Source organism: Salvelinus fontinalis, chromosome 40 (genome assembly GCF_029448725.1).
Source record: "Salvelinus fontinalis isolate EN_2023a chromosome 40, ASM2944872v1, whole genome shotgun sequence".
Lineage (NCBI taxonomy): Eukaryota > Metazoa > Chordata > Actinopteri > Salmoniformes > Salmonidae > Salvelinus > Salvelinus fontinalis.
Genome location: NC_074704.1, coordinates 1671361 through 1687014, shown reverse-complemented (window position 1 = coordinate 1687014; position 15654 = coordinate 1671361). Strand labels below are relative to the sequence as shown.

General features: G+C 48.1%; 1 protein-coding gene across 3 annotated transcripts in view; it reads right to left on the bottom strand.

Moving 5' to 3' along the window:
- LOC129839178 (zinc finger protein 883-like) overlaps positions 1–15654 on the bottom strand; it is a 43500-nt gene that overhangs the window by 14897 nt on the left and 12949 nt on the right. Inside the window, exon 1 of one of the 3 annotated variants that reach the window (XR_008757000.1) lies at positions 9381–9570. The exons of the other annotated variants lie outside the window; for them this stretch is intronic. The gene's annotated coding sequence lies outside the window, so the exon portion shown is untranslated. Of the gene's footprint in view, positions 1–9380; positions 9571–15654 lie in introns of those variants that run through there. 3 annotated transcript variants of the gene reach the window in all.

Genomic DNA, 15654 nt, shown 5'->3' with positions numbered 1-15654 from the left:
AATCAAATCAAATCAAATTTATTAGTCACATACACATGGTTAGCAGATGTTAATGCGAGTGTAGCGAAATGCTTGTGCTTCTAGTTCCGACAATGCAGTAATAACAACAAGTAATCTAACCTAACAATTCCGCAACTACTACCTTATACACGCAAGTGTAAAGGGATAAAGAATATGTACATAAAGATATATGAATGAGTGATGGTACAGATGGCATAGGCAAGGTGCAGTAGATGGTATAGAGTACGGTATATACCTATGAAATGAGTACTGTAGGGTATGTAAACATAAAGTGGCATAGTTTAAAGTGGCTAGTGGTACATGTATTACATAAAGATGGCAAGATGCAGTAGATGATATAGAGTACAGTATATACATATACATAAGAGATGTGTAATGTAGGGTATGTAAACATTATATTAGGTGGCATTGTTTAAAGTGGCTGGTGGTACATTTTTACATAATTTCCATCAATTCCCATTTTTAAGGTGGCTGGAGCTGAGTCAGTTTGTTGGCAGCGGCCGCTAAATGTTAGTGGTGGCTGTTTAACAGTCTGATGGCCTTGAGATAGAAGCTGTTTTTCAGTCTCTCGGTTCCTGCTTGGATGCACCTGTACTGACCTCGCCTTCTGGATGATAGCGGGGTGAACAGGTAGTGGCTTGGGTGGTTGTTGTCCTTGATGATCTTTATGGCCTTCCTGTGACATCGGGTGGTGTAGGTGTCCTGGAGGGCAGGTAGTTTGCCCCGGGTGATGCGTTCTGCCGACCTCACTACCCTCTGGAGAGCCTTACGGTTGTGTGCGGAGCAGTTGCCGTACCAGGCGGTGATACAGCCCGACAGGATGCTCTCGATTGTGCATCTGTAGAAGTTTGTGAGTGCTTTTGGTGACAAGCCGAATTTCTTCAGCCTCCTGAGGTTGAAGAGGCGCTGCTGCGCCTTCTTCACAACGCTGTCTGTGTGGGTGGACCAATTCAGTTTGTCCGTGATGTGTACACCGAGGAACTTAAAACTTTCCACCTTCTCCACTACTGACCCGTCGATGTGGATAGGGGGGAGCTCCCTCTGCTGTTTCCTGAAGTCCACAATCATCTCCTTTGTTTTGTTGACGTTGAGTGTGAGGTTATTTTCCTGACACCACACTCCGAGGGCCCTCACCTCCTCCCTGTAGGCCGTCTCGTCGTTGTTGGTAATCAAGCCTACCACTGTAGTGTCGTCCGCAAACTTGATGATTGAGTTGGAGGCGTGCATGGCCACGCAGTCGTGGGTGAACAGGGAGTACAGGAGAGGGCTCAGAACGCACCCTTGTGGGGCCCCAGTGTTGAGGATCAGCGGGGTGGAGATGTTGTTACCTACCCTCACCACCTGGGGGCGGCCCGTCAGGAAGTCCAGGACCCAGTTGCACAGGGCGGGGTCGAGGCCCAGGGTCTCGAGCTTGATGACGAGTTTGGAGGGTACTATGGTGTTAAATGCTGAGCTGTAGTCGATGAACAGCATTCTCACATAGGTATTCCTCTTGTCCAGATGGGTTAGGGCAGTGTGCAGTGTGGTTGCGATTGCGTCGTCTGTGGACCTATTGGGTCGGTAAGCAAATTGGAGTGGGTCTAGGGTGTCCGGTAGGGTGGAGGTGATATGGTCCTTGACTAGTCTCTCAAAGCACTTCATGATGACGGAAGTGAGTGCTACGGGGCGGTAGTCGTTTAGCTCAGTTACCTTAGCTTTCTTGGGAACAGGAACAATGGTGGCCCTCTTGAAGCATGTGGGAACAGCAGACTGGGCTAAGGATTGATTGAATATGTCCGTAAACACACCAGCCAGCTGGTCTGCGCATGCTCTGAGGACGCGGCTGGGAATGCCGTCTGGGCCTGCAGCCTTGCGAGGGTTAACACGTTTAAATGTTTTACTCACCTCGGCTGCAGTGAAGGAGAGCCCGCAGGTTTTGGTAGTGGGCCGTGTCAGTGGCACTGTATTATCCTCAAAGCGGGCAAAAAAGGTATTTAGCCTGTCTGGGAGCAAGACATCCTGATCCGCGACAGGGCTGCTTTTCTTTTTGTAATCCGTGATAGACTGTAGACCCTGCCACATACCCCTTGTGTCTGAGCTGTTGAATTGCGATTCAATTTTGTCTCTGTACTGGGACTTAGCCTGTTTGATGGCCTTGCGGAGAGAATAGCTACACTGTGTGTATTCGGTCATGTTTCCGGTCACCTTGCCCTGGTTAAAAGCAGTGGTTCGCGCTTTCAGTTTCACGCGAATGCTGCCGTTAATCCACGGTTTCTGGTTTGGGAATGTTTTAATCGTTGCTCTGGGTACGACATCGTCAATGCACTTCCTAATGAACTCGCTCACCGAATCTGCATATTCATCATTGTTGTTGTTGGACGCCGTGCGGAACATATTCCAATCCGCGTGATCAAAGCAGTCTTGAAGCGTGGATTCAGATTGGTCGGACCAGCGTTGAACAGACCTGAGCGCGGGAGCTTGTAGTTTTAATTTCTGTTTGTAGGCTGGAATCAACAAAATGGAGTCGTGGTCAGCTTTTCCGAAAGGAGGGCGGGGGAGGGCCTTATATGCGTCGCGGAAGTTAGTATAACAATGGTCCAGAGTTCTGCCAGCCCTGGTCGGACAATCGATGTGCTGATAGAATTTAGGGAGTTTTGTTTTTAGATTAGCCTTGTTAAAATCCCCAGCTACGATGAATGCAGCCTCAGGGTGTGTGGTTTCCAGTTTACAGAGAGTCAGATAGAGTTCGTTCAGGGCCATCGATGTGTCTGCTTGGGGGGGAATATATACGGCTGTGATTATGACCAAAGTGAATTCCCTTGGTAGATAATGCGGTCTACATTTGATTGTGAGGAGTTCTAGATCAGGTGAACAGAATGACTTTAGTTCCTGAGTGTTGTTATGATGGTCACACCACGTCTCGTTAATCATGAGGCATACCCCCCCGCCCCTCTTCTTACCAGAAAGATGTATGCTTCTGTCTGCGCGATGCGTGAAGAAACCAGCTGGCTGCACCGACTCCGTTAGCGTCTTTTCAGTTAGCCATGTTTCCGTGAAGCAGAGCACGTTGCAATCCCTGATGTCTCTCTCGAATGTTACCCGTGCTCGGATTTCATCGACCTTATTCTCAAGAGACTGGACATTGGCGAGTAGTATGCTAGGGAGTGGAGCGCGATGTGCTCGTCTCCGAAGCCTGACCAGGAGACCGCTACGTTTGCCCCTTTTTCGGCATCGTGTAGCTTCGCCGGCTGGGATCAGGTCCATTGTATTGGGTGGAAGGCAAGACACTGGATCCGTTTCGGGAAAGTCATATTCCTGGTAGGAAGGGTGGTTAGTTGACGTTAATCGTATATTCAGTAGTTCCTCCCGGCTGTATGTAATGAAACTTAAGATCACCCGGGGTACCAATGTAAGAAATAACACATAGAAAAACAAAATACTGCATATTTTCCAAGGAACGCGAAGCGAGGCAGCCATCCTGTTCGGCGCCGGAAATCATAAGTAGTTAAGATGGGGTTAGAATGGTACATAAGGGGTTAAGATGGGGCTAGAATGGTACATAAGGGGTTAACCCCTTATGTACCATTCTAGCCCCATCTTAACCCCTTATGTACCATTCTAGCCCCATCTTAACCCCTTATGTACCGTTCTAGCCCCATCTTAACCCCTTATGTACCGTTCTAGCCCCATCTTAACCCCTTATGTACCGTTCTAACCCCATCTTAACCCCTTATGTACCGTTCTAGCCCCATCTTAACCCCTTATGTACCGTTCTAGCCCCATCTTAACCCCTTATGTACCATTCTAGCCCCATCTTAACCCCTTATGTACCGTTCTAACCCCATCTTAACCCCTTATGTACCGTTCTAACCCCATCTTAACCCCTTATGTACCGTTCTAACCCTAACCCTTATGTACCGTTCTAACCCCATCTTAAGATGGGGTTAGAACGGTACATAAGGGGTTAAGATGGGGTTAGAACGGTACATAAGGGGTTAAGATGGGGTTAGAACGGTACATAAGGGGTTAAGATGGGGTTAGAATGGTACATAAGGGGTTAAGTTAATTATCAGGACATGTAAACACCTTATGCTGTTAATTTCCACTTAAGACATGACTCTGCCATTGTATAATTTGAATACACTGAACAAAAATATAAATGCAACATGCAACACTTTCAAAGAGTCACTGAGTCACAGTTCATAGGAGGAAATCAGCCAATCGAAATGAATTCATTAGGCTCTAATCTATGTATTTCACATGACTGGGAATACAGATATGCATCTGTTGGTCACAGATACCAACAAAAAAAGGGTAGAGGCGCGGATCAGAAAACCAGTCAGTATCTGGTGTCTGAGCTATACTCTACTGGTGTGACCACCATTTGCCTCATGCAGCGTGACACATCTCCTTCACATGGAGTTGATCAGGCTGTTGATTGAGGCCTGTGGAATGTTGTCCCACTCCTCCTCAAAGGCTTTGCAAGAGTTGCTGGAAATTGGTGGGAACTGGAAGACGCTGTCGTACACGTCGATCCAGAGCATCCTAAACATGCTCAATGGATGGCATGTCTGGTGAGTATGCAGGTCGATCCAGGGCATCCTAAACATGCTCAATGGATGGCATGTCTGGTGAGTATGCAGGTCGATCCAGAGCATCCTAAACATGCTCAATGGATGGCATGTCTGGTGAGTATGCAGGTCGATCCAGAGCATCCCAAACATGCTCAATGGATGGCATGTCTGGTGAGTATGCAGGTCGATCCAGAGCATCCTAAACATGCTCAATGGATGGCATGTCTGGTGAGTATGCAGGTCGATCCAGAGCATCCTAAACATGCTCAATGGATGGCATGTCTGGTGAGTATGCAGGTCGATCCAGGGCATCCTAAACATGCTCAATGGATGGCATGTCTGGTGAGTATGCAGGTCGATCCAGAGCATCCTAAACATGCTCAATGGATGGCATGTCTGGTGAGTATGCAGGTCGATCCAGAGCATCCTAAACGTGCTCAATGGATGGCATGTCTGGTGAGTATGCAGGCTATGGAAGAATTGGGACATTTTCAGCTGAGAGTAATTGTGTAGAGATACTGGAGACATGGGGCCGTGCATTATCATGCTGAAACACGTGGTGACGGCGGCGGATGAATGGCACGACAACGGGCCTCAGGATCTTGTCACGGTATCTCTGTCCATTCAAATTGCCATTGATAAAATGCAATTCGTTGACATCAGCAAATCGCTCGTCCACACGACGCCATACCTGGGGTCTACCGTCTACCAGGTACAGTTGAAACTGGAATTTATCAGTGAAGAGCACACTTCTCCAGCGTACCCGTGGCCAATGAAGGTGAGCATTTTTCCACTGGAGTCGGTTACGACGCCGAACTGCAGTCAGGTCAAGACCCTGGTGATGATGATGAGCAGATGAGCTCCCCTGAGACGGGTTCTGACAGTTTGTGCAGAAATCCTTTGGTTGTGCACAGTTTCATCAGCTGTCCGGTGGCTGGTCTCAGACGATCGCTGGATGTGGTTACGGTTGTCAACTGAATTTACATACTGCCAAATTCTCTAAAACGACGTTGGAGGCGGCTTATGGCAGAGAAATGAACATTCAATTCTCTGGCAACAGCTCTAGTGGACATTCCTGCAGTCAGCATGCCAATTGCACGCTCCCTCAAAACTTGAGACATCTGTGGCATTGTGTTGTGTGACAAAAATGCACATGTTAGAGTGGCCTTGTATTGTCGACCAGCACAAGGTGCAACTGTGTAATTATCATGCTGTTTAACCAGTTTCTTGATATGCCACACCTGTCAGGTAGATGGATTATCTTGGCACAGGATAAATACTCACTAACAGGGATGTAAACAAATTTGTGCACAACATTTTAGACAATTAATATTTTAATGCATATGGATAATTTCTGTGATCTTATATTATTATATTATATTATTATTATATTATTATTTCAGCTCATGAAACATGGGACCAACACTTTACATGTTGCATTTATATTTTTGTTCAGAGTATTAAGATTTACAAATTGACATTTCTGGAAAATCTGTAACAAATCTGTAATGAAATACAGTAGAGTACAGTACAGTAAAGTGCAGTATAGCTCAGTTCAGTAGAGTATAGCCCAGTACAGTAGAGTATAGCCCAGTACAGTAGAGTATAGCCCAGTACAGTAGAGTATAGCACAGTAGAGTATAGCCCAGTACAGTAGAGTATAGCTCAGTACAGTACAGTAGAGCATAGCTCAGTACAGTAGAGTATAGCCCGGTACAGTACAGTGGAGTATAGCCCAGTACAGTAGAGTATAGCTCAGTACAGTAGAGTATAGCCCAGTACAGTACAGTGGAGTATAGCTCAATACAGTAGAGTATAGCTCAGTACAGTACAGTAGAGTATAGCCCGGTACAGTATAGTACAGTATAGCTCAGTAAAGCAGAGTATAGCCCGGTACAGTACGGACAGACCAGTGAGCTGCCAGTCACTACAGACAGACCAGTGAGCTGCCAGTCACTACAGACAGACCAGTGAGCTGCCAGTCACTACGGACAGACCAGTGAGCTGCCAGTCACTACGGACAGACCAGTGAGCTGCCAGTCACTACGGACAGACCAGTGAGCTGCCAGTCACTACAGACAGACCAGTGAGCTGCCAGTCACTACAGACAGACCAGTGAGCTGCCAGTCACTACGGACAGACCAGTGAGCTGCCAGTCACTACGGACAGACCAGTGAGCTGCCAGTCACTACAGACAGACCAGTGAGCTGCCAGTCACTACAGACAGACCAGTGAGCTGCCAGTCACTACGGACAGACCAGTGAGCTGCCAGTCACTACAGACAGACCAGTGAGCTGCCAGTCACTACGGACAGACCAGTGAGCTGCCAGTCACTACGGACAGACCAGTGAGCTGCCAGTCACTACAGACAGACCAGTGAGCTGCCAGTCACTACGGACAGACCAGTGAGCTGCCAGTCACTACAGACAGACCAGTGAGCTGCCAGTCACTACGGACAGACCAGTGAGCTGCCAGTCACTACGGACAGACCAGTGAGCTGCCAGTCACTACGGACAGACCAGTGAGCTGCCAGTCACTACGGACAGACCAGTGAGCTGCCAGTCACTATGGACAGACCAGTGACTGAGCTGCCAGTCACTACGGACAGACCAGTGACTGAGCTGCCAGTCACTACGGACAGACCAGTGAGCTGCCAGTCACTACAGAAAGACCAGTGACTGAGCTGCCAGTCACTACGGACAGACCAGTGAGCTGCCAGTCACTACGGACAGACCAGTGAGCTGCCAGTCACTACGGACAGACCAGTGAGCTGCCAGTCACTACGGACAGACCAGTGAGCTGCCAGTCACTACGGACAGACCAGTGAGCTGCCAGTCACTACGGACAGACCAGTGAGCTGCCAGTCACTACGGACAGACCAGTGAGCTGCCAGTCACTACGGACAGACCAGTGAGCTGCCAGTCACTTCGGACAGACCATTGAGCTGCCAGTCACTACGGACAGACCAGTGAGCTGCCAGTCACTGTGGACAGACCAGTGAGCTGCCAGTCACTGTGGACAGACCAGTGAGCTGCCAGTCACTGTGGACAGACCAGTGAGCTGCCAGTCACTGTGGACAGACCAGTGAGCTGCCAGTCACTACAGACAGACCAGTGAGCTGCCAGTCACTACAGACAGACCAGTGAGCTGCCAGTCACTACAGACAGACCAGTGAGCTGCCAGTCACTGTGGACAGACCAGTGAGCTGCCAGTCACTACAGACAGACCAGTGAGCTGCCAGTCACTACGGACAGACCAGTGAGCTGCCAGTCACTACAGACAGACCAGTGAGCTGCCAGTCACTACAGACAGACCAGTGAGCTGCCAGTCACTACGGACAGACCAGTGAGCTGCCAGTCACTACGGACAGACCAGTGAGCTGCCAGTCACTACAGACAGACCAGTGAGCTGCCAGTCACTACAGACAGACCAGTGAGCTGCCAGTCACTACGGACAGACCAGTGAGCTGCCAGTCACTACAGACAGACCAGTGAGCTGCCAGTCACTACGGACAGACCAGTGAGCTGCCAGTCACTACGGACAGACCAGTGAGCTGCCAGTCACTACAGACAGACCAGTGAGCTGCCAGTCACTACGGACAGACCAGTGAGCTGCCCGTCACTACAGACAGACCAGTGAGCTGCCAGTCACTACAGACAGACCAGTGAGCTGCCAGTCACTACGGACAGACCAGTGAGCTGCCAGTCACTACAGACAGACCAGTGAGCTGCCAGTCACTACGGACAGACCAGTGAGCTGCCAGTCACTACGGACAGACCAGTGAGCTGCCAGTCACTACGGACAGACCAGTGAGCTGCCAGTCACTACGGACAGACCAGTGAGCTGCCAGTCACTATGGACAGACCAGTGACTGAGCTGCCAGTCACTACGGACAGACCAGTGAGCTGCCAGTCACTACGGACAGACCAGTGAGCTGCCAGTCACTACGGACAGACCAGTGAGCTGCCAGTCACTACGGAAAGACCAGTGAGCTGCCAGTCACTTCGGACAGACCAGTGAGCTGCCAGTCACTACGGACAGACCAGTGAGCTGCCAGTCACTGTGGACAGACCAGTGAGCTGCCAGTCACTGTGGACAGACCAGTGAGCTGCCAGTCACTGTGGACAGACCAGTGAGCTGCCAGTCACTGTGGACAGACCAGTGAGCTGCCAGTCACTGTGGACAGACCAGTGAGCTGCCAGTCACTGTGGACAGACCAGTGAGCTGCCAGTCACTGTGGACAGACCAGTGAGCTGCCAGTCACTACAGACAGACCAGTGAGCTGCCAGTCACTACAGACAGACCAGTGAGCTGCCAGTCACTACGGACAGACCAGTGAGCTGCCAGTCACTAGACAGACCAGTGAGCTGCCAGTCACTGTGGACAGACCAGTGAGCTGCCAGTCACTACAGACAGACCAGTGACTTGCCAGTCACTACAGACAGACCAGTGAGCTGCCAGTCACTGTGGACAGACCAGTGAGCTGCCAGTCACTACGGACAGACCAGTGAGCTGCCAGTCACTGTGAACAGACCAGTGAGCTGCCAGTCACTACAGACAGACCAATGTAGGAAGCGAGATGTGACTGAAATGTTGCAGGTGGGGAGAGAGCGAGAGAGGATGGAGGAAACTTGGCTTGAAGACCTGGGCATCTTGTTATGACATATGCATTATCTGAATTAGGCCCACAGAATTATACCTAGGAGGAGCAGCTTTGAATGTCTGGTGGCTTAACGTTGGGCCCAAGTTAGTTAGCTATCCAGCTTGTGTGTGCAGAGCAGCAACAGAATTAAAAACGCATCTTACCTTTTTGTAGTTTAATAAATCCAATGTGAAACGTTTAACTGTAGTATCCTTATCTATCATTGAAAAAGTGAATCCATTCTTGTCTCATTAAACATCTCTCTCCCTGATTTACGAATCACGCTTGTAACGTTGCCAGTAGGCTACAGGGTGGTTCCCAAACTGTGGGGCACGACCCCCCCCCCCCCCCCCCCCCCCCTTAGGGACACGAGGGGTCGGTTGGGGACTAAAAGTGGTCCTTGTCAAAAAGAGTTGTATGGTTTGTTACACTTTGAAATCAATGGTTTCTGTCAGGCAAACATTTGAAGTGAGTCTCAGCACAATTCCGTTACGGTGAAAGTGCTCTCATCTAATCCAGCTATATATTAGGCGTTTGTTTTTTATTCATCCCTCAAAAAAAATGTTTCCACTTTGGAAAGAACAGGGCAGTATTTTGTGTAGATTGTTGATAAAAAAAAAATACAATTAAATCTAATAATACATATTTATCTTCCAGAGTTGATAGTCTATAGGTGTTCCATAGCGTTCCAGAGCGTTCCATAGTGTTCCAGAGCGTTCCATAGTGTTCCAGAGCGTTCCATAGTGTTCCAGAGCATTCCATAGTGCTCCATAGTGTTCCAGATCGTTCCATAGTGCTACATAGTGTTCCAGAGCGTTCCATAGTGTTCCAGAGCGTTCCATAGCGTTCCAGAGCGTTCCATAGTGTGATCTAAAAGTCTGATGGCAGCGGTGCCCATATTGCCCTATAACGGCCACAGCGGTATCCATTTTACGTCACCCTCTGCCCCCAGCTGTGCTCTGGACACCATATGTGAACTGATTGCCCCCCATCTATCTTCAGAGCTCGTGCTGCTAGGCGACCTAAATTGGAACATGCTTAACACCCCAGCCATCCTACAATCTAAGCTTGATGCCCTCAATCTCACACAAATTATCAATGAACCTACCAGGTACCACCCCAATTCCGTAAACACGGGTACCCTCATAGATATCATCCTAACCAACTTGCCCTCCAAATACACCTCTGCTGTTTTCAACCAAGATCTCAGCGATCACTGCCTCATTGCCTGCATCCGTAATGGGTCAGCGGTCAAACGACCTCCACTCATCACTGTCAAACGCTCCCTGAAACACTTCAGCGAGCAGGCCTTTCTAATCGACCTGGCCGAGGTATCCTGGAAGGATATTGATCTTATCCCGTCAGTAGAGGATGCCTGGATATTTTTTTTAAATGCCTTCCTCACCATCTTGAATAAGCATGCCCCATTCAAGAAATTTAGAACCAAGAACAGATATAGCCCTTGGTTCTCTCCTGACCTGACTGCCCTTAACCAACAGAAAAACATCCTATGGCGTTCTGCATTAGCATCGAACAGCCCCCATGATATGCAACTTTTCAGGGAAGCTAGGAACCAATATACACAGGCAGTTAGAAAAGCCAAGGCTAGCTTTTTCAAGCAGAAATTTGCTTCCTGCAACACAAACTCAAAAAAGTTCTGGGACACTGTAAAGTCCATGGAGAATAAGAACACCTCCTCCCAGCTTCCAACTGCACTGAAGATAGGAAACACTGTCACCACCGACAAATCCACTATAATTGAGAATTTCAATAAGCATTTTTCTACGGCTGGTCATGCTTTCCACCTGGCTACCCCTACCCCGGTCAACAGCACTGCAACCCCCACAGCAACTCGCCCAAGCCTTCCCCATTTCTCTTTCTCCCAAATACAGTCAGCTGATGTTCTGAAAGAGCTGCAAAATCTGGACCCTTACAAATCAGCTGGGCTAGATAATCTGGACCCTGTCTTTCTAAAACTATCTGCTGAAATTGTTGCCACCCCTATTACTAGCCTTTTCAACCTCTCTTTCGTGTCGTCTGAGATTCCCAAAGATTGGAAAGCAGCTGCGGTTATCCCCCTCTTCAAAGGGGGGGACACTCTTGACTCAAACAGCTACAGACCCATATCTATCCTACCCTGCCATTCTAAGGTTTTCGAAAGCCAAGTTAACAAACAGATTACCGACCATTTCGAATCCCACCATACCTTCTCTGCTATGCAATCTGGTTTCAGAGCTGGTCATGGGTGCACCTCAGCCACGCTCAAGGTCATAAACAATATCTTAACCGCCATCGATAGAAAACAATACTGTGCAGCCGTATTCATTGACCTGGCCAAGGCTTTTGACTCTGTCAATCACCACATCCTCATCGGCAGACTCGACAGCCTTGGTTTCTCTAATGATTGCCTCGCCTGGTTCACCAACTACTTCTCTGATCGAGTTCAGTGTGTCAAATCGGAGGGTCTGTTGTCTGGGCCTCTGGCAGTCTCTATGGGGGTGCCACAGGGTTCAATTCTTGGACCGACTCTCTTCTCTGTATACATCAATGATGTCGCTCTTGCTGCTGGTGAGTCTCTGATCCACCTCTACGCAGACGACACTATTCTGTATACTTCTGGCCCTTCTTTTGACACTGTGTTAACAACCCTCCAGGCGAGCTTCAATGCCATACAACTCTCCTTCCGTGGCCTCCAATTGCTCTTAAATACAAGTAAAACTAAATGCATGCTCTTCAAACGATCGCTGTCTGCACCTGCCCGCCTGTCCAACATCACTACCCTAGACGGCTTTGACTTAGAATATGTGGACAACTACAAATACCTAGGTGTCTGGTTAGACTGTAAACTCTCCTTCCAGACTCACATCAAACATCTCCAATCCAAAGTTAAATCTAGAATTGGCTTCCTATTCCGCAACAAAGCATCCTTCACTCATGCTGCCAAACATACCCTTGTAAAACTGACCATCCTACCAATCCTCGACTTCGGTGATGTCATTTACAAAATAGCCTCCAATACCCTACTCAATAAATTGGATGCAGTCTATCACAGTGCCATCCGTTTTGTCACCAAAGCCCTATACACTACCCACCACTGCGACCTGTACACTCTCGTTGGCTGGCCCTCGCTTCATACTCGTCGCCAAACCCACTGGCTCCAGGTCATCTACAAGACCATGCTAGGTAAAGTCCCCCCTTATCTCAGCTCGCTGGTCACCATAGCAGCACCTACCTGTAGCACGCGCTCCAGCAGGTATATCTCTCTGGTCACCCCCAAAACCAATTCTTCCTTTGGCCGCCTCTCCTTCCAGTTCTCTACTGCCAATGACTGGAACGAACTACAAAAATCTCTGAAACTGGAAACACTTATCTCCCTCACTAGCTTTAAGCACCAGCTGTCAGAGCAGCTCACAGATTACTGCACCTGTACATAGCCCATCTATAATTTAGCCCAAACAACTACCTCTTTACCTACTATATTCATTTTTGCTCCTTTGCACCCCATTATTTCTATCTCTACTTTGCACTTTCTTCCACTGCAAACCAACCATTCCAGTGTTTTTTTAAACTTGCTATAATGTATTTACTTCGCCACCATGACCTTTTTATATTTTTATTTATTTTTATATATATTTTGTTTGCCTTCACCTCCCTTATCTCACCTCACTTGCTCACATTGTATATAGACTTATTTTTCACTGTATTATTGACTGTATGTTTGTTCTACTCCATGTGTAACTATGTGTTGTTGTATGTGTCGAACTGCTTTGCTTCATCTTGGCCAGGTCGCAATTGTAAATGAGAACGTGTTCTCAATTTGCCTACCTGGTTAAATAAAGGTGAAATAAATAAATAAAAAATAAATATCCACTGGTGCCCATATTGCCCAATAAAGGCCATATCGGTGGCCATTTAGGTCATATCCACCGGTGTCCATAACGACCATATCGGTGACTATTTTAAGTCATATCCACCGGTGCCCATAACGACCATATCGGTGGCCATTTTAGGTCATATCCACCGGTGCCCATATTGCACTATAAAGGCCATATTGGTGGCCATTTTAGGTCATATCCACCGGTGCCCATATTGCACTATAAAGGCCATATCGGTGGCCATTTTAGGTCATATCCACCGATGCCCATAACAACCATATCGGAGGCCATTTAAGTTAATATCTACCGGTGCCTATATTGCACTATAACAACCATATCGGTGGCCATTTTAGGTCAAATCCATCGGTGCCCATAACGACCATATCGGTGGCCATTTTAGGTCATATCCACCGGTGCCCATTTTAGGTCATATCCACTGGTGCCCATATTGCACTATAAAGGCCATATCGGTGGCCATTTTAGTTCATATCCACCGGTGCCCATATTGCCTATAACAACCATATCGGTGGCCATTTGGGTCATATCCACCGGTGCCCATATTGCACTATAAAGGCCATATCGGTGATCATTTTAGGTGATACCCAGCGGTGCCCATATTGCCCTATAACGACCATATCGGTGGCCATTTTAGGTCATATTAACTGGTGCCCATATTGCCCTATAAGGGCCAAATCGGTGGCCATTTTAGGTCATATCCACTGGTGCCCATATTGCCCTATAAAGGCCATATCGGTGGCCATTTTAGGTCATATCCACCGGTGCCCATAACGACCATATCGGTGGCCATTTTAGGTCATATCCACCGGTGCCCATATTGCACTATAAAGGCCATATTGGTGGCCATTTTAGGTCATATCCACCGGTGCCCATATTGCACTATAAAGGCCATATCGGTGGCCATTTTAGGTCATATCCCCCGGTGCCCATATTGCCTATAACAACCATATTGGTGGCCATTTTAGGTCATATCCACCGGTGCCCATATTGCACTATGAAAGCCATATCGGTGGCCATTTTAGGTCATATCCACCGGTGCCCATAACGACCATATCGGTGGCCATTTTAGGTCATATCCACCGGTGGCCATTTTAGGTCATATCCATCGGTGCCCATATTGCACTATAAAAACCATATCGGTGGCCATTTTAGTTCATATCAACCGGTGCCCATATTGCCTATAACAACCATATCGGTGGCCATTTGGGTCATATCCACCGGTGCCCATATTGCACTATAAAGGCCATATCGGTGATCATTTTAGGTGATACCCAGCGGTGCCCATATTGCCCTATAACGGCCAAATCGGTGGCCATTTTAGGTCATATCCACTGGTGCCCATATTGCCCTATAAAGGCCATATCGGTGGCCATTTTAGGTCATATCCACCGGTGCCCATATTGCACTATAAAGGCCATATCGGTGGCCATTTTAGTTCATATCCACCGGTGCCCATATTGCCTATAACAACCATATCGGTGGCCATTTTAGGTCATATCCACCGGTGTCCATAACGACCATATCGGTGGCCATTTTAGGTCATATCCACCGGTGCCCATAACGACTATATCGGTGGCCATTTTAGGTCATATCCACCGGTGCCCATATTGCACTATAAAGGCCATATTGGTGGCCATTTTAGGTCATATCCACCGGTGCCCATATTGCACTATAAAGGCCATATCGGTGGCCATTTTAGGTCATATCCCCCGGTGCCCATATTGCCTATAACAACCATATTGGTGGCCATTTTAGGTCAAATAAATCGGTGCCCATATTGCACTATGAAAGCCATATCGGTGGCCATTTTAGGTCATATCCACCGGTGCCCATAACGACCATATCGGTGGCCATTTTAGGTCATATCCACCGGTGGCCATTTTAGGTCATATCCATCGGTGCCCATATTGCACTATAAAAACCATATCGGTGGCCATTTTAGTTCATATCAACCGGTGCCCATATTGCCTATAACAACCATATCGGTGGCCATTTGGGTCATATCCACCGGTGCCCATAATGCACTATAAAGGCCATATCGGTGATCATTTTAGGTGATACCCAGCGGTGCCCATATTGCCCTATAACGGCCAAATCGGTGGCCATTTTAGGTCATATTAACTGGTGCCCATATTGCCCTATAAGGGCCAAATCGGTGGCCATTTTAGGTCATATCCACCGGTGCCCATAACAACCATATCGGTGGCCATTTTAGGTCATATCCACCGGTGCCCATATTGCCTATAACAACCATATCGGTGGCCATTTTAGGTCATATCCAGCGTTGCCCATATTGCCCTATAACGGCCATATCGGTAGCCATTTTAGGTCATATCCACCGGTTCCCATATTACCATATAACGGCCCTATCGGTGGCCATTTTAGGTCATATCCACCGGTGCCCATATTACCATATAACGGCCATATCGGTAGCCATTTTAGGTCATATCCAGCGTTGCCCATATTGCCCTATAAAGGCCATATCGGTGGCCATTTTAGGTCATATCCAGCGTTGCCCATATTGCCCTATAACGGCCATATCGGT